Below are 13504 nucleotides of genomic sequence, written 5' to 3' on the forward strand. Positions count from 1 at the left end.
AGAACCCTCATGCATTGTTGGTGGAATTATAAAATGGCGCAGCTACTGTGAAAAACAACGTGGCAGCTCTCTGAAATGCTAAACATACAGTCACCATCAGTTCAGTTCAGTTCAGTCGCTCAGTCGTGTCCGACTCTTTGTGACCCCATGAATTGCAGCACGCCAGGGCTCCCTGTCTATCACCAACTCCCAGAGTTCACTGAGACTCACGTCCACCGAGTCAGTGATGCCATCCAGCCATCTCATCCTCTGTTGTCCCCTTCTCCTCCTGCCCCCAATCCCTCCCAGCATCAGACTCTTTTCCAGTGAGTCAACTCTTCGCATGAGGTGGCCAAAGTACTGGAGTTTCAGCTTCAGCATCATTCCTTCCAAAGAAATCCCAGGGCTGATCTCCTTCAAACTGGACTAGTTGGATCTCCTTGCAGTCCAAGGGACTCTCAAGAGTCTTCTCCAACACCACAGTTCAAAAGCATCAATTCTTCAGCGCTCAGCCTTCTTCACAGTCCAACTCTCACATCCATACATGACCACAGGAAAAACCATAGCCTTGACTAGACAGACCTTTGTTGGCAAAGTAATGTCTCTGCTTTTGAATACGCTATCTAGGTTCGTCATAACTTTCCTTCCAAGGAGTAAGCGTCTTTTAGTTTCATGGCTGCAGTCACCATCTGCAGTGATTTTGGAGCCCCCAAAAATAAAGTCTGACACTGTTTCTACTGTTTCCCCACCTATTTCCCATGAAGTGACCGTCACCATAAGACCTACCAGTTCTACTCCTAGACATACATCCAAGAGGGCTGAGAATTGAGGTTCACACAAAAACCTTTACATGAATGAACATAGTATCATTAGAGCCACAAACTGGCAAACAGCCAAATGTCTATCGACTCATGGATGAATAAATAAAATGTGTTATATCACCAAGGAATATTATTTGACAATGAAAACAACTGAGGAACTGACATATGCTACAACACGATCAGTCTTGAAAACTTTATACTAAGTGAAATAAGCCAGTCAAAAAAAGTCATATATAACGAATCCACTGGTTCAAAATTATCCAAAAGAGAAAAAACCCTAGAGGGGGACTATATAGCATTCCAAGAGAAATGGATTTCCATCTAAGCCTTTCTGCATTTTCCATTTAGTCTTTGTCCTTATTCATACAGCAAGCTTGACTCAGGAGGCTGGAGAACGGGAGGGTGAATGGCAGGATTCAGGTGCTACAATCTGACATGAAAATCCAAAGTACTGTCACTCTGAAGTCTGTCTGCCCAGCAAACCAAACACTCGTGAAAGTGGGAATTGGGTGTCAGAGGAAATGGGACAGGGATATTTCATTTGCAGTGAATATTCCAGATCATTCCAAACGCAATGGCTGAGATGCATTTACAAGAGGAACAGATGGGTGCCTGTGAGCATGGGAGCTTCAGACGTTCAGGAGAAGATGTTTTAGCCAAATCTCCTCAGGGAGTCCATCTGGTCCAGGCCAAGACAACTTACTCCATGAGGAGGCTTAATGAGGCCTGAAAATGCCTGCAGCTCTGAGGAGGTGGGCTTGTGGAAGGGGCAGCATTCTCATGGGAAACCAGCCTATTCGGCTCTTGATGGTGACTTTCAGGTCAGCTCTGAGAAAGGAGAAAAAAGATGTCACTCTGAGGAGGCAACACAGTGAATCCAACCCATCCTTTGCAAGGGCCCTTTGTAGGGCCCTTGACTGAGAAGCAATCCACACGTGGCCCAGCCCAGCTCCTGCTGCACGGGAAGGTTGATAGTTACAGGTTCTGTGAGTTCAGGGTGAAAGACAGACGCACCCAAGGGCAGCTCTCGGTGGGCATTCAGTTCCCACCAGCTGTTTGGTATTATTTTTCACAGCATGGCTTTCCATGCTGCAATTCATTAAGTCTCCCAAACTCCCAAATTCCTTAGCCCTGCGAAACTTCAGCTGATAATGTAATGTGATCACTCTCTGAAATGCAAGGCTCCCTAGGGTGGTCCAAATTACAGGTTAAAAACAAGAGTCGCACATTGTTCTGAGCACAGAGAAGATCGGAGGTGACATGGGTGAAGCTCCAGGATGGCAGATCTCAAACTTTTGGTCTTGGGGACCCATTTACACACTTACAATCTATTGAGGTTCCCAAACAGCTTTTGTTTATGCGAGTTATGTCTATCAGTATTTACCCTTTACAAATTCAAACTGATGAAATTTTAATATTCATCTACTTATTTGCAATAATAATACTAAATCCATTACATGTCAATGTAAGGAACACAGCTTTGTTTAATAATATTATAGTTTTCAATTTAAGAAAACAATTTACTGAGAAGAGTGGCATTGTTGAACAGTTTTTGCAAATCCCTTTAATGTCTGGCTTAGAAGGCAGCTAGGTTCTCACATAGACTTCTGCATTCAATCTGTTATAATTTAATTTTTGGTTAAAGAATATGAAGCAAAGCCAGACTCACATAGCCATGTAACGAAAATAGAGAAGAATATTATAATAGTTTTTTCCAAGTAACTGTGGGTAGTCTTGTTTGATACTACACCAAAACTCAACAAGAGGTATTTCTTAAAGGTTAGTTGCATAGTAGAATCTGAAACCTTATCAATAATTTATTTTGTACTATACCCAGTTAAAACCCAGGGTTCCATCTCATACTTTGAATGGTTCTTGAACCCATTCATAATAATTCATTTGGAAAATATAGATTCTCTGAGTTATGCAGATTTTAAAATATTTTAATATTTTGCTTGTACCACATTTTTTAAAAAACTCACATTTACTGGCACTCATGATAAAAGAATCCACCTGCCAATGCAGGAGACAAAAGAGATGCAGGTTTGATTCCTGGCTCTGGAAGATCCCCTGGAGAAGAAAATGGCAACCCTCTCTAGTATTCTTTCCTGGAAAAACCCACAGACAGAGGAACCTGGTGGGGTCACACAGAGTTGGACATGACTGAGCACACACACAATATTAATACCATCAATCTCATCACAGAACTATTCAAGTGTTGGGATGCTGTCAAGCTTGCAGTTGCAGATACAAGTTGTACAAAATTCTAATTTTCACTTGAAAGGTTGCATTTTAACAGTGGCAAAAAATACTCTCATTTGTTTTCCTTGAAGTGACAGGTCTATCTTTTTTGTTTTTGAGAAAATGTCTGCCAAATACCTCAGTCTGAATAATTATAATTTGTCTGTCAGTTGCTCTTCCAAGTGAAATGGTGTTGCATGAAGAAAGTGGCTAGTTGAGCTCACAACTCAAACACACAAGTGCTTTGCCCGGAGGCCACCATTGTGCTTTGCCAGGCAGCAGAAGTGGAAGTGCTTTCTGCATGCTTCCTCATGCATCACACAAAATATGAAAAGATGTGTATTCAAGAGTTGAGATTTAATTCCATTAATCATTAGTATTGCTTTATCTATGACATTCTTAAGGGAAAATGCTTTGTGTACTTATTTGCTTGTCTTTGTCATCCAGAGAGCACGGTCATGCAGGGCACAACGACAGCTGGACGCTGTTGCTTCGACTCCTGCTAAGGCACCAGCGCTGCCATCCACCGTGGCTTTTGTGCCATCAGGGAAACTGTCAACATGGCGATAAAGGCAAGTAATGTCTTAATATTATGAAAACAGTTTAGACCTTGCAGACCCCCTGAAAGACTCTTGGGGACCCAGCAGGGTCCACGGATCATGCTTAGAAGAACACAGATCTAGAGAATAGGGGAACCCTAGGAAACTTAACTGACCACAGCCTGAGGTGCCATTAAACAGCTTCCCCTGGGCAGCAGTGGTCAGCTGTTCTTTTGAGACACCTCCCGTCGGCCACCATGTGGAGACACTTCGAAGGGAAGGCTGACAGAGCAAATGCAGGAAAGCCATGTGGGAGCCCACGGCGCTCATCTGGATGAGAAATGTCGGGGGTCTTGAAGAGGGCGGGGGGAGTGGGGTGGAGGGAAGGCTTCGGAGAGCTGAGCGAGGGCGGCCGTGCCATGAATCCTGCATCCAGATCTGAACCCCATCACCAGGCAGGTCATTAGAGCCATAAATTACAAATTAATCTCAACAGAAAAGTGAGGGAGGAGAGTGTTGTGCATGAATTCTTCCTCTGCCCTCCCTGTGTGTATTTGATGACTCTGGGTTTCCTCTGCAAAAGTCAATGAAACAATTAAGCCTCTGCCCATTTTTCCTCATCCTGATCTCAAACAGTGTTAAAAAGGCTTGCACCACACTTTCACACCCAGGCCTGTTAATAATTCATGCGCTTGCCTTCTTTAGTTCTTTTGTCTTTGCTGCTTAAACCCGGTGGAAATGTGGGAGCTTCCTTTTGATTTCTCAGTGCCACATCCTTACACACGTTCAAACGGCCGCTTCTCTTAACACCAATTATTTGGAGCTGGTGACATCCTCTCTGCCTTTCACCAAAACCCCAACCAAAGACAAAATTCATCTTTGCTCACCGCGTCGGCTTGCTTTGTGAGGAATTCTTGGTCACTCTTGGACAGCTTAGCCCAGAGTGGTGGCTGAGCTGGAGGAGGGGACTCTGCTGCTCCTCGGAGTGTGGTCAGTGGGAACAGCAGCATCAGCTTCACCCTGGCAAAGGGATTCTCAGCCCTTGGCAGGTGACGTTTGGGGCCAGAAATCTTTCTGTTGTGGAAGCTGTCCTGTGCACTGCGGGATGTGTAGCAGTATCCTTGACCTGCACTCACTGGCTGCTAACACCACCTTCCTTCACCACAAGTTCTGGCAACTGAAAGCATCTCCAGGCATTGACTGAGGTCCTCTGGAGGTAAAATCACCCCAGCACAGGACACGCCAGGCCCTGCTGGAAATGTAAACACTCCAGTCCCATCCGAGAGCTAATAAATCAGAAGTCTTTTCCAAGACTCTAGTTGATTCATAGGCACGTGGACATGTGAGAAGGGCTGGGCTAGAGTGCTGGTTCCCAAACTTGGCTGCACATTGCGGTCACCTAGGAACCTCTTTAATGTTTAATTTCTCTCTTCCTGATCAGATGGTAAACTCTGAGGGTTGCAAGGGTCAATGCCTGTCTGGCTCACCATGACAAGTGCTTCCCTGGTGCTGAGAAGTTATGTTGGAGAGAGTGACTGGATGAACAAAATGAACAGATGACACCATCAAGAGCCTAGTCTGCATCTGTTTGGTGCCCAAGTCCTCTCCTCCAAGTCAGAAAAAAATGACAGGCATTCTGCCTGTGGATGAGCTGCCTGCCTGCTGGTCAGCCTTTCAGGCTCTGTGCCTGCTGGTTGAAGCCAGATGGGGCGTGGGGGCCAGGTCTGAGCAGCAGCCACAGCATCAGCATCTCCAGGAAAGCCTTGAACTCATGGTAACTAAACGTGTCCACCTCCAATCCTATCTCCATGTATGACCAGGTCAACTGTGCCCCCTTGTAGATGCAGACACTAGGGTTCTGAGTAGCAATAACTTGCTCTTAAATGCCGGGGAGATAGAATTCAGGGGGGCCCTGTCATTCCAGCCCTACCATAACCCTGTGCAGAAGAGACTCTCTGGGCACCCTGGGGCCCGGGAGGCACTTGGATGTCAGGCCCAGCAACATTCTCTAGCCTCATTTCTCATTATTCTCCTCCCCGCCATCCTCAGAAACCCAGTAGAGCTCTCCATCCACTCCAACCGTGATGATGCCTTGTCGCTTCCTGGGATGTGCCGAGTGGCCTCTTTCTCTGAGCCTCTCTGTGTCTTGTCTGGTGGCTGGTAACACTCCCCCATATTCATGCTTCTCCATTTTTCAGGTCTCAGCTTCCACCAGGACTACCAGAGGGGGCCTTCCAGACCGCTCCTCACCAGGGAGGTGCCTTCGTTTCACACTCCTGTTTCTGCCACTGGGATCAACATGTCTGCTGGTAATCCCGTATTTGTCATTCCTGTTACGTGATAAACCTTGAGAGGGCTGTGACCATGTCCATGTGTTTCACCTCACATTCCAACACCTAGCAAAATCCCTGACACAGAGTATGTGCTGAATAAACATTTATTCAAGGAATCAGTAAACCGAGCACTGTTCATAACATCTCAGCCAAGACTTGGGGCCTCTATGCTCCCTGTCAGCCAGTTCCACGACTGGGATTAGAATAAAGAGATGGATGAAGGGAGGAAAGAAATCTGTTCTTCTTTGGGTATTTGGAAAGTCATATTCTTTGTCAAGCGATCAGAAAACAATCGTCAGTTTCCTGCCTCCTTACAGACCTCCTACGCCATGAGGCCTCCTGGACACAACCTGAGTTATCAGAGGAAAAGGAGACGCTGTCCAGCAGCAGCCAAGTTTCTGGACCAATGAAAGAAGCAGGTCTGTTCCAGGGCAGGGAGTCAAGAGCCAGGATCAGCCACACTAAAGATGCGCATACGGACACCCTCAGAAGAGTCATGGGCGTTTACAAGAAACGCCCCACCCACGACTGGCACTTTAACCAAAGATTAAGGCCTTTGTAAAATATGTGAATGCAAAAGGTTTGCATGATTAAAATTTGGCCAATCAGGACGAGCCTTCTCATGGGACCACTCTGGACCACGTGGCTGCAAGTGTGGGGTAAATTTCTGCTGGAGGCTCAGCATCGAGGACTAAAAGATCTGGGCATCTCTGTCTTTCTCAGCTCTCTGTGGCTACTCAACTTTTGAAGATCCAGCTTGAGTCTGAGGAATCTTTGGGAAAACAGCCTCAATCCTCTCAGACCTTCCTGGAGGAAAACTATGCTATTTAGAGATAGTACAAGTGGCCTGACTCTGAGGGAAGAGTGGGAGCTCCCCGTAGAGGGGACCGTCCAGACAATGGTGTGAAGCCATCACGCACACACAGGTACGGGTGGTAAACTGATCTATCGTGCACAGAATAAAAGCAAAAAGGCAGAGCACTGGAGCACACTGCAGGTGACTTTAGAGTGATGATGACAGAGCTGCTGCTGCTGCTGAGTTGCTTCAGTCGTGTCCGACTCTGTGTGGCCCCACAGACGGCAGCCCGTCCCTGGATTCTCCAGGCAAGAACACTGGGGTGGGTTGCCATTTCCTTCTCCAATGCATGAAAGTGAAAACTGAAAGTGAAGTTGCTCAGTCGTGTCTGACTCTTAGAGACCCCATGGACTGCAGCCTACCAGGCTCCTCAGATGGATCAAATATACACACAGTCACAGGTTGAATGCAGTCTTCTATTATTTGAGAAGACTCAAATGATGTCCTTAGTCCAGGGTTGGCCTGGGCCAATGCTCAGTAACTCTGGGCCACATGCAATCTCATTTTTATCACCAAATCCCACGATGGACTGTCATTGCCACTGTGCAACCAAAGGGAGAAACGAGATAGAACCTGTGTTTAGACACCCTCATGGGTCACTAGTCAAGGTCGGAACCAGGGTGCTCTGGAGCATCCGAAGCCAAGTCCAGGGTCTTTTTCAGTTTGCCACACCAGGCTCCTTCCTACCAAAGGAAGGGAGCCAGAGAAGACACGGGGCCCAGCAGCGAGACGTGCTATAGGAGGAACGCTATGGCCAGGGGTGGGTGGAGGGGTGCAGGGTGGAGGCAAGGAGCCTGGAGGCAGGGGGAGAGGGCATTTCCTGGGCTGGGGGATGAAGGTCCTAGAGGAAGGGGGTGACGGTGAGACAGGAAAAGAGCAGGGAAATGTGAGAACTCTGGAGGCCAGCCAGTGGCACGTGGTAGCAGGGCACAGAGAGAAACCAGCGATGGGAGGACAGGTAGCATGGCCATCAACACGGAGACAGCTGCTGGGCTGCAGGATGGAGTCCCCCAGGTGCCACGTCCTGCCGCCTCCTCCTCCTTCCCCTGCTCCTCTTCCTTCCTGAAATGACTTACTGAAGGGAAATTCACACAACATAACATCAGCCACTTTAAAGGGAACAGTTTTGTGGCATCGGGTATAGTCACAATGCTGTTCATCTCCTCCGTCCAGTTTCAAAATGTCTCCATCAACTCCAAAGGAAAACCCCAGACCAATTAAGCGCTCACTCCCCGCTCACCGCTCACTCCTTCCAGCTGCTGGCAAGCATTCATCTGCTTTCTGTCTCTACAGATTTGCCTATTCTGACATTTCACATAAATGCGATCACACAATCTGTGGTCTTTGGTGACTGGTTTTTTTTTCACTTGGCAGAATGTCTTGGAGGTGCATCCACACTGAGGCATGGCTCAGTGCAGTTCCCCCTCGCAGCTCTTTGCTCACCTTGTCATCCTTGAGAACACTCCTGGTTCCCACAGCTGCCTGGCACTAGCCGAGAGGTTCCTTGAGCACACTGCTTATGGCAGTAACAGCACAAGTTCTTCCAGGTGGAGGCGGAGAAAAGTGAGGGCCAGTGGAGCAATGAGCTCTCACACCCAGGATCCCACCTCCAAATGTGGCCCCTGAACCCTGACATTGTGAGCAGGAAGAGCGGGTGGTCCCTGGTGGGGGGGGCAGTTTTGAGGGTACACCTCCCAGCATTGTGGATGAGGTGGTGACCAGGGAGAGCTCATCACACCCTCATTTTGTGCCAACGCAGACCCTTCAAGACCTCTCACTTCAGAGGCAGCGGCTGTTTTGAATGCCAACAGTAAGCGCTTGCTCTTTGACTTGCTGGGTGAACCCCAGGGAGTTTTAGATCCTTTTTTCACCAAGTCTTGGGTTTAGATCTTTTTAAAGCCAACACTGCACAAAGCAGAAGTGGATGAGTGCATTCCCTGCTTAGAGCTCTGCGCGTTGCCAGTAATGAGCCTTAGAGGGCTGATCTGACAGTATCTGTATGGAACCCAGCAGCAGTTCATTGTCAAGAGCAGACTAGAACTGCCCGGGGTGTGGGCGGCCAGGGCCGAGTTGAGGGTGTAGGGAACCAAGCAGAGCTGGTGAGGTAGGCATGTGGAAATCTCTGCTGGCCACTCCCCCCCCACCCCCAACCCCGGCCTCATTCAGACTTTACCGCCTCTCCTCTGGGCTATCACCACAAAGGTGTCCCTGCTCCCAGCCTCCTGCCTTCCACACCATCCATACCAACCAAAGTGGGACTAACCACTTTGCTGTCATCTTTAACTTCCTTCAGTAGCTCTCTCACGTCTACAGCAAGGGTTTAACCTGGGTCTAGGCACCACCCACCCCCAGGCTCTCAACTGCTCCCCAGATTAGGAGCTGGCAAACTTTTTCTGTAAGGGGCTGAAAGGTGTATTTGAGACTTCATAAGTTCATCACATTGTGGGTTACAACCACTCAATCCTGTGCTTGAATAAGAAAGCAGCCATAGGCAATATGTAGATGAATGGCTGTGGCTATGTGCCAACAAAACTTCGTTTACAAGATACATACCACTGGCTGTAGTCATGCCACTCTCGCCCAAAATTCTGAATCTATATGCGAAATAATGTGCAACTGTTGAGCATTTCCGTGGGCAGCAGGTCCAGCGCTTTCAGCAGACAGTGAAAGGGTGTGACGGTCCCCGAATGCTAACGCTCTAGCATGGCCTCGCTCCAGCCTGCACACCTCTCACTGGCCGAGCGGGAAGACTCTCAGCTCCTGACACACCAGGCTTTCTGCCCCCGCTCCATCTTTACACATGCTCAGCCTGGACCAATCGTGCCTGGCCAGCGCATCTCCTCATTCAATAAATCCACCAACACCCACAAATACAAGTCACTGGGATGGTTTTTGTCTTCCTGAAATTTACTGCCAGATGGGAGAAGATAGATACCAGGAAACTGAAGAGATAAGGCAATGGCACATCTTGTAACAACTGTGCTAACTTGTTACAACTGTAACCTTGTGCTACAACTGTGCAGAGTAGGGGAGAGGAGAGGTGCTGACCGACCTCCCCCAGCGGGTTCCCAGGAACTGGGACTTTTCAGCCTTAAAACCAGGAGGCCCTGGTTAAACAGGATCAGTTTATAGGGTCACCCTATATGTGGGGGGTGGGGAGGCAGGGGGCTCAGGGAGCCCTCCTAGAGGCTGCGGCATTGCAGGGAAGATCTGCATTGGGCCACCCTGGCTTTCCTTTTCTTCTCATATCCTCCCAGCTCACCGTCACACTGTTCCATCCTTTCTGTTTTCTTTCTTTTACCTGACTCTCCACATTCCCTGTGTAGACATGCTCAGCTCCTCTCTCAGCAAATCAACATTTTTCTCCTTCAAAAGGCAGAATTAGACTTTCTTTTCACATTAATCTTTTTGTCCTGCCATATTTAAATTCTATTTTTGAAGAGTTTTCTTTCATTTTTGAGGATTTGACTTGATTTTCCTCTCATATGGAGTAATATAAGACAGGAAAATTAGAAAGTATGTGAAAATGCAAAGAAGCAGGGAGGAAATATAACAAAACTCAGCTCCATTCCACAGACACTAATCAACCCTCGTATGTTCTCCAGTCCTATTTTTCCATATAGGTTGAAATATCACAGACATGTTGTGACTCTTCTTGCAATAAACTTCTTTGGCGTAAATCTTTTTATCTTTTGTAATTTAATCATTGTAGCAACAAAAAAATTTTTTTCCTGAAATGCAACCACAGAAATTACATAAAGAGACCCATCACTTAGGAAGTACTACTCTGATCTCTGATGAGATAGCATTACTGGATCCCGGAGTAGGAGCTGGTACAGGGCTTTCTTCTCTAAGCCCTTTCCTTACAGAGGAAAGCAGATGATAGATATTTAGCAAGGAGTAATGACCAAGTCTTTTGATAATGCCATTACTTGCTGGTTTTAGATGAGGGTACTATACCCATCTGGATTAGAATTACATACACCAGAAGTCCTTCAGTAATTGTATTTGCCAAACTCCAAATTGAGTACAATGACTTTGCAGTGGGTTACTTGATCTACCCATTGAACCACATGGGATTGACTTTGCTTTTTAGCACAAGTACTATCAAGTATTGGCAATTCCAAATGGTTCAATCTATTTATGTTCAGTGCTGCTAAGTTTTAAAACTTAATTTATTTTGAATATACATGTAATGAATTGGCTTTCCTGAAAGAAAGCCCATATATTGGCGTCATATGCCTGAGTTCCGATCTGGGTCCCACTAGAGAATAGAGTGAGGATGAGCTACTGGCCTCTCTTCAGTCTCAGTTTCCTCTACTGTAAAGTATGCATGATGGCACCATGTCATCAGACCACCAAGAGCACTTCATGAGAACACGCAGGCCAGGCAGCCCCTGCTCTGCAGGGCACATGCAGGGATGTTTCATTAAAGCAGCGCACTTAACAGATGCCCGCTGAGAACCCCAGTCATGGAACTGCATGCTTAGGATTACTGATCCCTGTTCTCACCACCTCCTCGCCCTGCCCAGGAGCATGGAAATCCCAAATGGTCTAAACCAACCTCCTTTGAGGGGTGAGGAAACCTGAGACCCAAAACTTGGCGGGGCCAACCGCAGCCTCTGTTCCCGGTGAGCCATGCTTTGCCTTTATGCTCATGTATGGCCCTAGAGTCACGCACACACTAATGCCATGTCATGCCATCCAGCGGGTGTGAATTTACCCAGGGAGGAGAAGGGATGGTTCTTCTAAGAGCAAGAGGAGTTACCGCTACTGGACTTCATGAAGCCACACATTCATGTCAGTGAAAGAGATCTGAGATCCAGTGTTCACTGTTATTTTTTAAACGAAGCTTTGGTTTATAGCAGAAAAGTCATTAAGGATCCTCTCTGGGGGTTTTAGGACACGTGCAGAGATACACTCCACCGAATTGTATTAAAAATGGATATTGGAAGTTAAAATGCTCTATACCAGCATTTAGCAGTTACTTCTAAATGGGTGAATCCTTCTCCCCTAATATAATAGATGGATTTCTGCTACCTCAGCCTTTTGGGAAATAGGCACCCCCAGAAGCCCCTGTGCAGATTTTATTGTGAATCAGTGTGTAAAAATCAGATGGCACTCTCCTTGCCGCCTCCTAAAAACCTGCTGATTTATGGAAGCAGGGAGTGATTGCATTGCAAGGTTGAAATCAGTACTCTCCCTTTCTTCTGTTCCCCATAACACTTTGCAGAACTCAGAGAATGGTCCTGGTGCTAAAAATGGGAAAATAAATAGCTCTGACAGGGTGTTTGAGAAAAAAACTAGTCATTTTCTCAACTGTGAAGATAATAGAAAAGCTGAGTATAGGAAAGGCAGAAAATAAGAGAACAAATAATAGTAAAATTTAGGTCTCAGCCCCTCGCACCTGTTTTAAGTTACGTGGTCTTGGGCAAGTAAACTAGGTTAGTGCTAGATCCTTAGGGCTTCCCCTGTGGCTCAGCGGTAAAGAATCTGCCTGCAATGCAGGAGCTACAGGAGACACAGGTTCGATCCCTGGGTCAGGAAGGTCCCCTGGAGAAGGGCATGGCAACCCACTCCAGTATTCTTGCCTAGAGAATCCCATGGACAGAGGAGCCTGGTGGGCTATAGTCCATGGGGTCACAAAGAGTTGGACATGACTGAAGTGACTTAGCACGCATGCATGCTAGATCATTGCTAATATCCACTGTCTATTTCTCCGCAAATGTCATTCTACAAATAGACTACTTTCCCAGCCTCCCCTGAAGCAAGGTATAGACATATGACAATGAATTATAACCAGATGTGTGGGTGCCTACTTCCAAAAATGACCTTTAAGAAGAAGGGGTCTGGCCTTCTACTTTTTTGTGGCCTAGAATATATGTATAATGGCTGGAGCTTCTATAGCTATTTTGGACCATGGGGCAGCAGGCTAAAAAGAGTAGAGCTTCAAGGCAGAAGGAGCCGGTGTCCCTTGGTGATTTCATAATGCTGCCATACCAGCCTTGGATTGTCGAGCTCCAATTCTTTTACTTGTGAGAATAAGCCTTTTGTGTTTAAACCACTATAGAGAGATTTTCTATTGTATGACACAAAAACCTTTTCCAAACCCACTCACTGGTCCCTCCATATCGTCTGCTGTCTGATGCCAGACACCAGTGTTTCTTCTCCAACAGCCACCATAGTTCCTTGGCTGGTCCTCTTGGTTCTGGTCTTGCTGTCTTAAAGTAACTGGAATGATCTTTTTAAAGAAGAATATCCGGTCATGTTATGAGTCTGACAAAAACCATCTAATGATTTCCAAAACCGTATACAGTTTGGTATACAATCCTCACCCTGTCTACTGGCAACATCTCCTTCTGCCTCCCTCCCCCTTGGTTCCTCAGCTCATGTCACGTGGCTTTATTTCTGACCTTTAAAAACACTAAGTTCATTCCCATCTTGGTACTATCTACACATTCCCGTCTCTGAAAAGCTCTTCTCCCACATCTTTACATGGTGACATGCCGGACACTCAGATTTCAGCTGATTGTGAGTTCTTCAGGATACCTTTCCTGGCCACTCTCTGAGGACGCCCCCCTCCCCGCCCCCAGTCTCTTTACTCCACTATGTTTTAGCATCATAACTCATGTGTATACCTGATGTTTGGGGATTTATTTATTTGTGTGAAACCCCTGTTGCACCAAAGCTCCACAGCAGTAGGTACCTTCTGTGTTGTGTTCATGGTTATATCAT

General features: G+C 46.8%; 1 long non-coding RNA gene across 3 annotated transcripts in view; it reads right to left on the reverse strand.

Moving 5' to 3' along the window:
- Positions 1 to 895: 895 nt before the first annotated feature.
- The window catches only part of LOC129630845 (uncharacterized), a 36963-nt gene continuing 24354 nt past the window's right edge, over positions 896 to 13504 (reverse strand). For all 3 annotated transcript variants that reach the window (XR_008703780.1, XR_008703779.1, XR_008703778.1), the window contains one exon: positions 896 to 1628. This is a non-coding gene — a long non-coding RNA (uncharacterized LOC129630845). The remainder of the gene's footprint in view (positions 1629 to 13504) is intronic.

The sequence above is a fragment of the Bubalus kerabau genome, chromosome 17 (genome assembly GCF_029407905.1).
Source record: "Bubalus kerabau isolate K-KA32 ecotype Philippines breed swamp buffalo chromosome 17, PCC_UOA_SB_1v2, whole genome shotgun sequence".
Taxonomy (NCBI): domain Eukaryota; kingdom Metazoa; phylum Chordata; class Mammalia; order Artiodactyla; family Bovidae; genus Bubalus; species Bubalus kerabau.